We start from the raw sequence: 14357 nt of genomic DNA on the forward strand, positions 1-14357 counted from the left end.
ACCTCCTTCCTCTGGCAACCTTCAATCTGTTCTTTGTATCTATGAGCTTGATTTGTTTGTGTGTTTGGTTTTAGACTCCACATTGGAGATCATTTTATTTTTTTCTGAATTATTTCACTTAGAATATGGATGTGGGGCAAAAAAAAGAGAATATGGATGTGGATCCTAAACCCAGTGGGACAAAATAAGGGTTTATATCCTGAGCTAATGGTTTTCAAGCAGAGAGTAGGAAAATTCACATGCTGAAGAGATGACTCATGGTGGAGACTAACAACTTTGTAATTAGGTGTTTGCCCTCCTGTACAGATAGGTTTTACTGACAGAAAGGTTATTTCTGGTAAAAATTCCAATTCTGGGGAATACTCGTAATTTTTATTTTTCTTAGTAGGTGATTAAGGGGTGGTAAAGTGTTTTTGTGAGCCTTGACTGACCTCTGCTCAAAAAATCCACATGCCAAAATAACAGGTCTTGGGAAGGCCTGTCTGAACAGTCAAAAATCAAATCTTTTCTGTTAATAAACCGAAGACTGCCTGAATTCTCAACTTGTCATATGACCTTGAAGTGTATACAAAATTATTCTGCAAGAAGTTGGGCAAGTTAGAAAGATACCAGGACAATCATGTGGTAAAAAAAAAATTATCTATTAGATGTGACTTCTTGGCCCCCACACTGCTTCTTGCTCCGTGGACACAGGTTAGTCATTTAGCTTGAACATCAGTTTCCCCATTATTTTCACTTCCCCACAAGAATCCTCTGATAAGAAATCTAAAACACATGGGAGTGCTTAAAGAGCAAACTACTGTCGTAGTAACTATTATAATAAAGTTACAAATAACACTAAGTCCTTATCCATAAACTGCTGTTCTAAAGCTTTATGTAAATTAATTCATTGAATTACTACAAAACCCTAGGAAAGACATCCATAGTGATATTGTCCCTAGTTTAAACAGGAGGAAGCATACATAATCTAATCAAGGCCACACATGTGAACTGCAGAGTTTGGGCTTGACTCTAGCCTGCCTGGGTCTGGGGACCACATCCTTTTCAGTCTCTGGACCTCCCTACCCACGAATACACCTTTGGAAATTGGGCTCTGAAGTGGTTTAGTTATTGCCTTGTCCCTTCCCCTGACCCACTGGAGGCGGCAATGCAAGCTGGTTTTTAGTTTTGTTTGTTTTACTAATTTCTTAGATCATCCTGACACTTTCAGCAAAAGCTAACAGAAGTGGACTGATAATCTGATATGAGGGTGATATTACTCCTTTCCGCTAAACCCCACCCTAACTCAAGAGATGTTTACCCCAGCTCTCTTTTTAAGAGTTCTCTTCCACAATGTTTTCCCCTTTTCCACCTATTGAAGATTTTTTCCTTCTCCTCTTGAACATCATCTTTTTTAATCCGTTATCCTTCTGAGTCTTTGAAACAAAAGTAAGCCCAACCACTTACCACTCTTTGATATTCACAGAGAATGTTGTGGTTTTTACCTTAATACTAAATTTCTTCTGTGAAGCTGAAATGAATTCAGCCGCATCAGCTTTAGGATTCACTTACTGGGCTGCACTTGTTCCGGTTGTCTAACAAGTTCTCTAAACCTGGTTTCAGACACAGTCCAACACACTGGAACTTTTTATGTCAGGACTTTACTTCGTGTACAGCACCTGGTATACACAGCTTTCTCTATCCGCCCTTGGGATCCAGTGATGGGGCTCATAACACACGGACTGGATCCCTAACCCTCTTTGATAGCAGGCGAGAGCAGGCGGAATCTCCAGTCCCTCCTCCTAAAGCAGAGGTGGCTCCAGGAGAACGCTGCACAGCGTTCTCCAAACCACCTTGCCTGGCCCGCTGGTCGGTCTGCAGCCTACAGCAGGGAACTACATTTCCCAGAAGCCTCCGAGAAGTGCTTGCGTCACAAAGCCCAGATTCTAGTTCCCAGAAGTCACAGGGCAGAGTCCCTCGTGCTACCAAGACTGTATTGCTGGGAGGCTGGCGGGTGCTGGGAGGCTGGCGGGTGCTGGGAGGCTGGCAGGCGGGCGGCAGCTGGGGAAGCGCAGTGGGAGACGCTGGTGAGCCTCTTTGTAGGAGGGCAGCCTAACCCGAAAAACATGACACAGCTTTTCATACGAAGTGTAAAAGTGAATCTTTCACCCCTTTACTTAGGTTTCCTGATTTAACCTCTATTTTCCACACTCTGAATTCATTTGCTTTTCTGATTTGAGGCTGTGAGGTTGAAGATGAGTTACTTCATTGAGTGTTAATTCAGCTCTCCCAGAGGCCACGGAGCCTTCGCCTATCGCTCCCCTGCCTCCCTCCCTGCAACTCAGGACACCATGTAGACCCTAGGCTCATCTCTGGACATACTAGTAAATGTTCTTTTTGCCTCTTTCTTTCTTTCTTTCTTCTTATATGTGTGCTTATATCTGTATATGCTAGATACAGAGAGTTCATGTGTATATATAACAGAAGTTATAGTTTATACTTAAAATGTTTACTGTATACATTCATCTTTCCATGTTACATGTTTTAAATATAATTCATTTTTTTAAGATTTATTTATTTATGATTACAAGAACTGAGGTACAGGCCAGAGGTGTGGGAGGTGAGAGGATCCACCAGACACAGAGGGGGAACAAAACAGGCAGATAGACCGAAGTACTCTGCTGAGGGGAGCAACGGGCAAGTCAGGAGAGCTCTGCTGCGCCATGTGGGTTGCTTCCTTGCCAGCCTGGGATCAAACTCCTGCTGCAGAGGCTGAGGACAGCTTCACAGCGCTGCATTCAACCCTTCGTGCCATCAGGGAGGCACTTCAATATAATTCTTAATGGTACCACTGGAATGCTAACTAATCCTGTCCCTGTAGCAGCATTTTTTTGTAGGCTCTCTAAACACCAGTATTTTTATTTGATATCCCTACAAATGCTTCAGACTGCTATTGTCAAAACAATTTTGTAAAATTATTGTTAATGTTATTATCAGTAGTTGAGATAGTGGCATTATCTTTAGGCTTATGTGCATCAAGAAACACAGACAACAAGTCAAACAGTAAGATATCTGGGTATCAAAATTGCTCCAGGAATAAATCAAGGGTAAACAAGATTGGCAAAATATTGACCATTGTTGAAAATGGGAAAAGGATTTACTGGAGTTCATTAAACTATGTTCTATTTGAAATTTTTTATAACGTGTTTTACAAATTTTGTACTAGCATATTTCTGGGAATAATGAGGTCAGCTAATTTTTGCTGCTTAATTTTCTTCTTTTTTTTAATTTGTGCATACAAAGCTGGGGTGGGTGTAGGCCAGTGGTACAGGGAGGTGAGCGGATTCACCAGAGACAGAGTGGGGAGCAGAACAGGCTAATCTGCTGAAATCCCCTGCTGAGGGGAGCAGCGGGTGAGACAGGAGAGGTCTGCTGTGCCATGTGGGTCAGCTCCCTGGCTGGGGATTGAACTTGTGCTAGAGTGGCTGCTGATAGCTTCATAGTGCTGAGACTTAACCCCTTGCACCACCAGCGAGGCCCCCTGCTTAATTTTCAAGTCATCCTTTGGCCACTGCCCAAATGAAGAACTTTTACTTCCACTGTTAACTTTTTAATGGTCAGTGCTTTCTTTTCCCAGTACCTCTCACTAGTTTTTCCACAGTACCTCTGAAACTAAAGTAAATCTCAGCTCTTCCTAGAACCCTTTACTTTGATGCTCTCCCACAAAGCTCACTCTCCTCCAATCTCTCGCACATACATGACTAACATCTGATGTGAGGCCTTCTGCTCTATTTCATGTCTCAGTTCATTGTGAGTGACATAAACGTGCCTGACAGAGCAGATGTTCAGTGTGTATTTGTTGACTCAATCGATGTCCATGTGGATGAATCATCCAGCATACATTCTGCCTTTTACATGGAACCCTGGGGTCCCGGCAGGCAGGACTCCCCACGCCTGTGGGCAATGCAGCATCTGCTGCCTGTGCTTTTCCTCTCCCACCGGAAAATCTCTTTTAAATTCTTGTTCCAAAAGTTCACCTCCTCCGCTGCCGCCTTTAAAAGGTGCCTGCCATCTGCTCCCCACCCACAACCTTCTGTCCTTCACACTTTGCATATCTACAACTCAGCTCCTATCTATCCCAACTTTGTCAGAGATTCCATTTCTTTCTGCCTCCTTTATGACTGCTTTCATACTCTTCAATTTTCAGTGTAGGTCTCTTCTTTTTAAACACATCTTTATTAAACCCACAGGCCACTTTTACCACTAAGCTCATTATTTCCTGATGCAGCCAGACTGCCATTAAGACTACTGCATATTAAAAAAAAAAAAAAGACTACTGCATATTTCTTCCTTTCTCCACCTTACTGTCCATTTATTCCTTAACCCGTTAAATTTTACCTTTCTCCTTGAAACTACACCTGCTTGTAGAGAAAGGAAAATTAAAACTGTGCTCATCATGACAGCAGATCCCACACTGGAGCCTTCTCTGTGAAGAACTGCACCCACCAATGAGGATGGACAAATGGACATAAGAACCGATTCAAAAAGATTCACCACAGGTGACCTAAGCTCAGACCACTTCCCTTAAATGAGGATTCATTTAAAACTCCCCTTGGGCCTCCCTGGGGACGCAAGGGGTTAAGCACAGCACTGTGAAGCTATCCACAGCCTCTGCAGCTCAAGTTCGATCCCCTGCCAGGTATCTAACCACATGGCACAGCACATCTCTCCTGTCTCACCCGCTGCTCCCCTCAGCAGTGTATTTCAGTCAGTCTGCTTGTTCTGCTCCCCACTGTGTCTCTGGTGAGTCCTCTCCCCCAACCCGTACCTCTGGGCTGTACCCCAGTTCTTGTATGCATAAATAAATAATCTTTAAAAAAAAATAAAATAAAACTCCCCTTGTTCCGACCCTGGTAGAACATACCTTGGGATTGCTCTGTGATTTCCTAATTGCCTTTTGATTGTATTACTGCCTCACTATGTGTTGGTCAGTAAGATCTTGCTCATTGTCTCCTTCTGTGACAAGCTTGAAGATCATTAATTTGCATCTGCCCAGTCATATTTATCATCTAGGCCCAGGGCGGACTTGGGAATTCATTGGAAAATCAGTTTGGTTTAATGTGGGTTTCTTGACTTGGCTGCAAGTTCTTCCTCTCTCCTGAGAGTTGGTAGCCTGGACCTATGTCACTTATGTCACAAAGCTTATTGCTCTTTCCCATACAGTACACAATACCCATGCTTATCTTTTCCAGACTTGTATAAACTCTTTGTGGCCTGCAATCATATCAATCAGTAGTTCTCTGGTGTCTGGCATGTCCAGCCTGAGGGGTTAATATACAGTTTTATGTTGCTTAATGATGTTTCAGTCAATGATGGCCTGTGTGTACACAGTGGTTCTAGTAGACTATACCATCTAGCCTAGGTGTGTGGTAGGCCATGCCATCTAGGTGTTGTAAATACACTCTGTGGCCTTCACACAATGACAAAATTGCCTGATAACTCATTTGTCAGACTGTATCCCTAATTTTCAGGAACGCGAGGCTCTGTGTTAAGTAAATGAGTGGATGATTACTTATGGTATATTGCCTCACTGACAGGTGTCCCTGTTCACCCCCCATTTCATTTCTTTGTCTTAACTTTGCCCCACACGAAAAGGCCAATCTCTATGGACTGCATAGGGTAGGAGGAGAGAGAGCTCAGAATATTATTCCCCCACTGGATCTGGTTGTAGAGTTCCTCCTTGTGGATAAGCTGAATAATGGCCTCCCCCAAATATCCAGGTGCTAATCCCTGGAACCAGTGAATGTTACCTCATATGGCAATAAATAAATAAATACAAAAAAACACCCAAAAAGCACTTTGCAGATATAATTAAATTTAGGATCTTGAGATGGGAAGATTATCCTGATTACCAGTTTGGGTGACAAGTGCAATAACGTATTCTTGTGAGAAGAAGGCAGGCAGAGATTTGATGACAGACTTAGAAAAGGAGGCAGCAATTTGAGTGGTGTAACCATAAGCCAAAGTATGTCAGCAGCTACCATATGTAGAAGAGGCAAGAAAGGGTTCTCCACTAGAACTTCCAAAAGGAGTGTGGCCCAGCCAACACCTTGATTTTGGCCCAGTGATGAAAACTTTTTCAGACTTCTGGACTCCAGAACTGTGAAAATAAATCTGTTGTGTCAAGCCATCAGGTAGGTAGTGGTGACTTGCTACAGTGGACACAGGAAATGAATGCTCTTCCAGGGCTTGGCTGTGCCATCAGTTTCCTGCTAAAACAACTCCCTTCACTAATAGATTCTTTTTTTCCTGGCCTTCTTGGGCAGTACTGGGGCCATCCACTCCTTAGAACTATGGCTCCAGATGCCCTTGGTCCTGTGGAAATCTGCTCAGAACTACATTTCCCAGAGGTTTCACTCATGATACCTTATCTCACACCTCAACCTTGATGTTTTCTTGATGCTCCAAGATGGAGGTAAAGTCCCTTGCCCTTGTCCAGGGCTGGTTTCATCCACGGCCCAGCTCCTGGAAGCCCACCTGAAGCAGAAGTATGTCCAAGAACATATGAGGTCATTCATATAGGTTCCTCTTTCCCTCCCACCCTCCACACCGTCTTCACAGGGAGAGAAACTTCTCTGACCTTTATCTTACAGTATCTATTTTTCCTGGTAGCTACTCTCTGCCATTAGCTGGACAGAGATATAAATGTAATGATGACACATTAGCAGAAGTTAGAGGATTTTTTCCCTCAACATTAACTTGTTCTGTCATATTTCTTAAGCCTTTAGCAACTGCCAACACTCTCCAGTATTGATAGATCACAAAATGAGAGAACAGAGAGCGAAGTAGTAATGTGTGGTTTCACAGCATGTCTTGTTCCAATCCCGCATCATTTTTATTTTACGTGTTTTTGAAGTGGAGCCAGGATTTCTGCAGGGAAACAACTTGATTCCTGACTCCTATGCATAAAGATTGTCAGTTCAAACTTGTGCTGTATTCCTATGAGGACTCAGACTGGGGGGGTGCGGTGTGGTCACCCCACAGAGACAGAATGGGTCTCCCCACCCTAAATGTTTGGTTCTGATGTCTAGATTGATGACCCCACACTGTCCAGGAAGTGATAAACAGTTTATTATCTATAGTATGAGGCTTTTTGAGGAGAGCATGGCAGGCTTCCATGAGAGAGCAGAGAGGGATTCCTAACTTGGGGTGGTATGGTGTTTTAGGGGTGGGCCTGGGTGAGGGTTCCCACTGTAAGCCAGAGATTGTGTGGTTTAAACATTCTTCACCCAGGACACTAAGGGAGGGATCAACTGGGCTTGCTTATTAGCTTGCCCACATACGGGGCAGAAGGGGAAGAGGAGGTTGACAACTGTCAGCAGTCAGACATCAAAAGTAAAAATAGACTCTTGGTTACAGGGGATTTCTGCGTGAAGGGCTAAGAACCTCTGGGAAAGAACTCATGCTAAGGGAGGTGAAGGTGGGTATGTATCAGGTGTTGAGAACGGAGTGCCAGTAGCTGAAGTAAAGGATGACTTTGACCACTATGTGCTGTCTAGTCCTTACACGGTTCTTTCTCAGCTCCCTGACCTTAGAGAGAAAGAGCAGTGATAAAGATCATGTACAGTTTTCAGGGTTCTTTCTCCCAGGATCTCTATTAGCCTTTGAAGGCAAAGGGAGCATCCCTGCTTTGAGCATATGTAACAAAGGACAGCGCGTGGGATGGTGGGAAATTTCTGGGATAGAGGAGAGGCTAGAGGGAGGGGGTCTTCTTTGTGGCTTCTGCTTGGAAAGCTCTTTCTCTCAAATCTTCCTGTGGGTGCCTCTTCTCAATCTTTAGGGCTGTTTTTCAAAAATAGTCGTGACCCAGCAGTATTTCCTATACCAAACATTCTTCCAGACCCTTCCCACTCTCCAGAAAGAGGCTCAGTCTGTTCTCCCACCCAACCCTGGTGCGACTTTGTTACTGACTCCATGAATAGTCTTCAATAGAAGTGCCAGGGCATGATTTCCACCACCAGGCCACGAGAGGTGAGAAGACACTGACACCCGGCGCTCTCAGGGTGCTCCCCTCAGAACCTTGGCACCAAACTGCAAGAAAGCCCAGGCCACTTGGAAAGGCGACCTGTGGGTGTTTTGACCTTTAGAAAAAGTCAGCAGGCAGCACCGATGCCAGCTGTGTAAGCCATGAGTCCACAGATTCCAGCCTCAGCCCTCACAGAACAGAAACAAGCCATCCTGTGCCCTGTCCGAATTCTTGACCCACAAATCCATGAGCATAATAAATCATTGTTTTTCTTTATTTTTTATTAATTAGAATTCATGACTAAGCCATAAATTATATAGGTACTTTCCTCCCTCATTACCATCCTTTATACTGCTTTGGCCTTTTCTCCCTCATCCCTTTAGAAGCCTCACCCTGTGGATGTGTCCATTACTTTTTGTAAGTATTTTTAATTTATTTTTTCATAAGTATTTTGCTTTGTTGAGTCATCCACTACATAAACATTCAAAATTTTGTCTTTGTCATTTGACTTGTTTCACTACACATAATCCCTTGAACTCCTTCAAGGCATTGGATTAAGAAGATGTTGCATATCCATGCAATGAAATATTATTTAGCCATGATGATAGACTAAAGATTGTCATTTACAACAAAATAAGTCATGGTTTTTTAAGCCACTGAATTTTAGAATTATTTGTTGTAACAGTCATAGTAATGGGCCCTAGTTCAGAATCACCTCAGAGACCTTTCCTGATCTTGCTCACTAAATCACACCCTACCCCCTAGCTGTCATTACATTAACCTCTTATTTCTTTACAGTTTTTTATTGTGGTAAAATTTATATACCATGATATTTCCCATTTGAACCAAAGTTTACAATTCAGAGGCATTAAGTATATTAACTGGGCCTCCCTGGTGGCGTGGTGGGTTGAGCACTGCGCTGTGAAGCTGTCTGCAGCCTCTGCAGTGCGGGTTTGATTCCCGGCCGGCCAGGGAGAATCCCATATGGCGCCACAGACCTCTCCTGTCTCACCCGCTGCTCCCCTCAGCAGTGTCTTCGGTCCATCTGCCTGTTCTGTTCCCCACTCTGTCTCTGGTGAATTCTCTCACCCTTTCGCGCATCTGACTGTACCCCAGTTTTTGTATAAATAAATAAATCTTTAAAAAGAAACCAATAAATATTAACAATGTTTATATGTTTACAACAATCACTACTCTTTGTTTTCAGAGTTTTAACATCCCAAACAAAAATTTGGTACTCGAAAAATATTAAGTAGCCATTGCTCTCTCCTCCCTTCCACTGGTAACCAACCTCTAATCTACTATTCCAGGAGCCTCACTTAAGTGGGCTCAACAATATTTGCCCTTTTGGTCTGACTTATTTCACTTAGCATAATATTTTCAAGCTTCATTCATTGTTATTACATGTACCCAGATTTCCTTTTCAAATATGAATAACATTCCATTGCATGTGGTACATAATACATTTATTCATTCATGTGATGCAATATCTGAGTTGCTTACATCTTTAGGCTACTGTGAATAAGACTGCTATGAATATTGGTACAAGTCTCTGAGTCCTTGACTTCATTTCCTTTGGATAGATACCTAGAGAGAATGGGAATTTCATGTTTAACACTTTGAGGGACTCGCAGACTGTTTCATCCAGCAGCTATACCATTTTACATTTCCCACCAGCAGTGCTTCAGGGTTCTAATTTCTCTACATGCTAACCAGTATATATATTTCTAATTTTTTTGAGAGGTCAAGAAGTTTGACCACAACTAAAAGCCAGTTAAGTCACAGAATTGGGGTGTGAACCCAAACCATCATGCTTCAGTGTACATCCTCCTAGCTGCCCCACTTCACTTTTTTTCCTTTTTTTTTTTTTTTTTAAATAATAGCCATTCTATTGGGCATGAAGTGGTATCTCATTGTGGTTTTAATTTGTGTTTCTGCAATGAAGAATGGTGGGCATTTCGTGTTTTACTTATTAGTCATTTGTATATATTTTTTTGGAGAAATGTCTTTTCAAGTCTTTTGCCCATTTCAAATAGGGCTGCTTTTTGTTTTTAAGGTATAGATGTTTATGGATTTTGATGATTAACCCCTTGTCAGACATATGATTTGCACGTGTTTGCTCCCATTCTGCAAGTTGTCTTTTCACTCCCGTGCTTTGGTACACAAGAATTTTTAATTTTCATGAAGTTCAAATTGTTTTTGCTTTTGTTTCCTGTGTATTTGGTGTCATCGCCCAAAATCCCCCTCCCCCCCCCGCAATATTTTCCTAGAATTTTAGCTATATATTCTTGTCACTAGGAGAAACCCAGGTGACTGACCACTCAAGGGTAGTGTTATCTTTGGGGACTTTCAAAATTGTAATTACATGGAAAAAGAGACTCTTTTAAAAAGAGTTATTTATACAAGAACTGGGGTACAGGCCAGATGTGTGGGAGGGTGGGAGGATTCACCAGAGACAGATCAGGGAACAGAACAGGCAGACTGACTGAAATACACTGCTGAGGGGAGCAGCAGGTAAGACAGGAGAGGTCTGCCACACCATATGGGTTGCTCCGCGGCCAGCGGGGATAGAACCGGCACTGCAGAGGTTGCGGACAGCTTCACAGCACTGCGCTCAACCCCCTGCCCCATCAGGGAGGCCTGAAAAATAATAGACTTTGAAGAAACCCAGAATTGGAATACTGACTCTACTTTTCTATGGGAAAGTTACTTTACCACTTAAATGTAATCATCTGTAGATAGGTAGAGCAACACAAACCTCCTAGGGTTGTCATTAGTGCATGTTGCTATTTAGTAAATGGTAATTATTATGCTGTTGTCAATATCCAGGACCTGGTCCCAAGTTTTTAAAATGAGATGTGGCCAGAAGGTAATATTGACTGGGAACTGATTTCACATCGACCAAACTCATTTCAGGCTGATGTGTAAAATAGAATGTTTATTTAAATGAGAACTGCAGGGCCTCCCTGGTGGCGCACCGGTTGAGCGCTGGGTTGTGAAGCTGCCTGCAGCCTCTTCAGCACCGGTTCAATCCCCGACTGCTCCCCAGCCACCGGAGGAGGGTCCCAAATGGCGCGCAGACCTCTCCTGCCGCCTGCTGCTCCCCTCAGCAGTGTACTTCGGTCCTTCTGCCTGCTCTGCTCCCCACTCTGGCTCTGGTGAATTCTCTCACCCTCCCGCACTTCTGACTGTACCCAGTGCTTGTATAAATAAATAAATAAGTCTTAAAAAAAAAAAATGAAAACTGCAGCTGTCATGACAACTGGAATACTCAATGAATACAAAATCTGGTAGTGGGACACTAGCTATAGGGGACACTAACTTGTTATGTGAAAATAAAGGTGTAAAAGAAATACAGCCTAGAAAATGTGAAGTTTGGACAAGGGGAATCGTGAGATGGAAAATGTGTTGGATCATGTACATTGTCTGCCTCTAGCTCTTTAAGCTGCCCTAACTCATTGACACGCCCATCTCTACACAACAAATATACCCTGTGCCTCTCTATCCTCAGCTTCTTCCTCCTTCCCTCCAGCCTGGGTACTATAATTTACCTTGGGCCATAGGCCATGACTGCTCACCCCTCATCTTTCTTTGCATCTTTTATGTGAGGAGACTTACTGGGACTAGAGGTGAAGTAGGTGTCCTTTTTGCTCATTATGACTTCTGGGCCAGTGTTTGTCCCTCTTCCCAAGAAGTCCCGCATACCTACCCAGTTCATTCCTTCACTTCCTTCAGTCTGTGCTCCAGTACCTCCTGCTTCTGCTCAGCGAAATAAGCCAAAAGCATGCTTCATAGCAGGAATCTAGAAAACTCCATCAAAATCAACAATATGAACCAGAGACACACAGCCATGCTTCTGCCAATCCATCTACAATAGCACCACAGCCCCGAGGGGATTTCCCGCAAGCTCCTCATGCTGCCTTATTGGGATTGGGATTTATAACCCTTATCACTACTTGGCATTTTACACATTTATTTATTGATATAATAGGATATGAGCTCTGTGAAAGCTGTTTTGTCCAATTCTAAACCCCAACCACCTTAAGGACAGGTACCTCAGGAAGCAATGGCTCTGTTTAAATGACTTTTAATGAAAATGTTAAAAATCAGTGACTAGATTGTGACACTTTTTCCCATTCCCTCAATTATTTGACAAAAAGCTTTAGTGACCCAGTATCTGTAATCTGGTGGGAGATAAGGAAATTGTGGTCTAGGTAGGTCCTAAAGGAAAACTACTTGATATGCTCGATCTTAGACAATGAAACATCCCAAAGAAACCACATATGAAGATATTAGAATTTTTTGTAAGCAGTGTAGAATTCCTTTCCTCATTAAGAACTCTGGCCTTATTAGTTATTTCTGAGATACTTTACTTTTTGGGCAGTTTGTCAATGAATGTTAGACCTCTAAGGTAGACTGAATACCTCTATTTTCTGGACTAATTATAACTTCCAGGAAAAAAGTTCTAATTCCTAAGTTTTAATTCTCCCCATTGATTTTACTCTATTCCCTGAGTATAATAAATATTAAGGAACTAATGTTAATGTTATACAAGGTATTCATGGCATATGAATGACAGAATTAACACCAAGGAAGAAACCATTTTTAAAAAACTTCGTTGGGCTGCCCTAATGGTCAAGGGGTTAAGTCTTAGCACCGTTACTGCTGGGACCAGATTTCAATCCCTGGCCAGGGAGCTAACCCACATATGGCACAGCAGATCTCCTGTTCATCTGTTCCTCTTAGCAGTGTTTCAATAAATCCGTCTGCTCTGCTCCCTACTCTCTCTCTGGTGAATCTCCAGCAGTCTCTGGCCTTCACCCCAGTTCTTCTATACTAAAATAAAATAAAAATAATGAAATTTACTTGAACAAAATTAGAATCTTAAAAAAAATCTTTTCTGCTTTTAAAATAGGGGTAAGGAGGGATATAAGGTAAGCACATGACTGACAAGTCAGGTGACAAAGGAAAAGATTTTGGACATATCTGAGTTAGAGCAGCAACTACAAATCCATCCACTTCAGAGAATGTTCTGACATAGCTAGTGAACTGTTTTTGAGAGCTGATACAGAAACCAAGATCATGTTAACTTCTGGAGTTTCACTGCCTATCCCTGTCTCTCAGATGGGTCAGCATGCTTCCAAGGTCTGGGAAGATGCAAACAAGCAGATCAAAGGCATATTTCTTAAAAAAGATCAACTATTCTTGGTGCTCTGGGTTTGATCTGACAGTTTATGAAGAGATCAAATTAATGACATAAAGTGGGATTTTTTTCAGGGCCAGTGACAAATTTTCATACAAAATTCTACCTTCATAGAAGAATCCATGTCTTCCCTCTCCGGAGACTGGTGTTTTCCGTGGGGGATGTCCCTCGGAAGGGGAGGGTAAACTCCCGTTTCTTGTACTGTGGCACTGGCTCAGATTTCAACCAAACTTATCCTACAGCCTGAGATCCATTCCTCTCAGCCAGTTTGTACCTCTTTGCAAGGTGGTAACTGTAATTCCTATATAATAGAAGCCTTGAGAAATTAAGACGAGCCACTCTTTTATAGATGTTTCACATAACAACAGAAAAAGGGTGAGATTTAAATGGCTCTGCTATGTCCTGATTTATACCTGTTTTTTCTTCAATGTGTGGCATCTTTAGTTAAGGAGTTGACAAATTTCCAATATAGGTCACAGGTATTTATATAAACAAACAGGAGTACATTGATTTTTTTTTTTTTTAACTTGTATTACAGCCTAGAACTCTTTATGTAAACAGTGATCAATTTCTGTGCCGCCACCTATTCTCGGCACTCTCCATTCTCAAGGCCAGGCTGGGAAATTGTTGCTTCTAGAAGAGTTCCTCTGATAACTAGACTGTATCTGGAGAAAATAGGGTCCATCTCGTTATGGCTAGACCCTTGTTTGTTTTTGGCTGAGATGTCATCCTGACCAGGGTTTCTACAAAGAACCCCACAGGCTTGTGAGGTACACAAATCCAGGAGTTTCAATCACAGTCATTTTTCTCTATATCAGGTAACCAAGGAAAAGCAAATAAAAGGACCGTTATTTTACACAGCCATTTAATTTCTGTATTTTGGTGAGAAAACAAATTGACCCTACCTCCCAGAGCTTATGAAACCCAATTTATAAAACAAGATTACAGTTTAAATTACATTATATGTTCTAAGCTGTGAGGTTTCTAGGAGCCACAAGCAGCAGCTACTAGCTAACTTTGGCACCAAAATCCAATCCATGTATTTTTTACAAGGGTCATGTAAGGAATGAAGGAAAAATGACGGGGGCTTGGGTCCCACCCCAGGCCAATCACATTATAATCTCTGGGGGCAGGGCTTTAGCAACACAA

At 42.4% G+C, this 14357-nt stretch overlaps 1 protein-coding gene across 3 annotated transcripts in view; it reads left to right on the forward strand.

Moving 5' to 3' along the window:
- LOC119251869 (zinc finger protein 420-like) overlaps positions 1–14357 on the forward strand; it is a 189279-nt gene that overhangs the window by 2089 nt on the left and 172833 nt on the right. The gene's annotated exons all lie outside the window — the stretch shown is intronic.

The sequence above is a fragment of the Talpa occidentalis genome, unplaced genomic scaffold, assembly GCF_014898055.3.
Source record: "Talpa occidentalis isolate TD23 unplaced genomic scaffold, MPIMG_talOcc4v2.1 talOcc4.2, whole genome shotgun sequence".
Taxonomy (NCBI): Eukaryota; Metazoa; Chordata; class Mammalia; order Eulipotyphla; family Talpidae; genus Talpa; species Talpa occidentalis.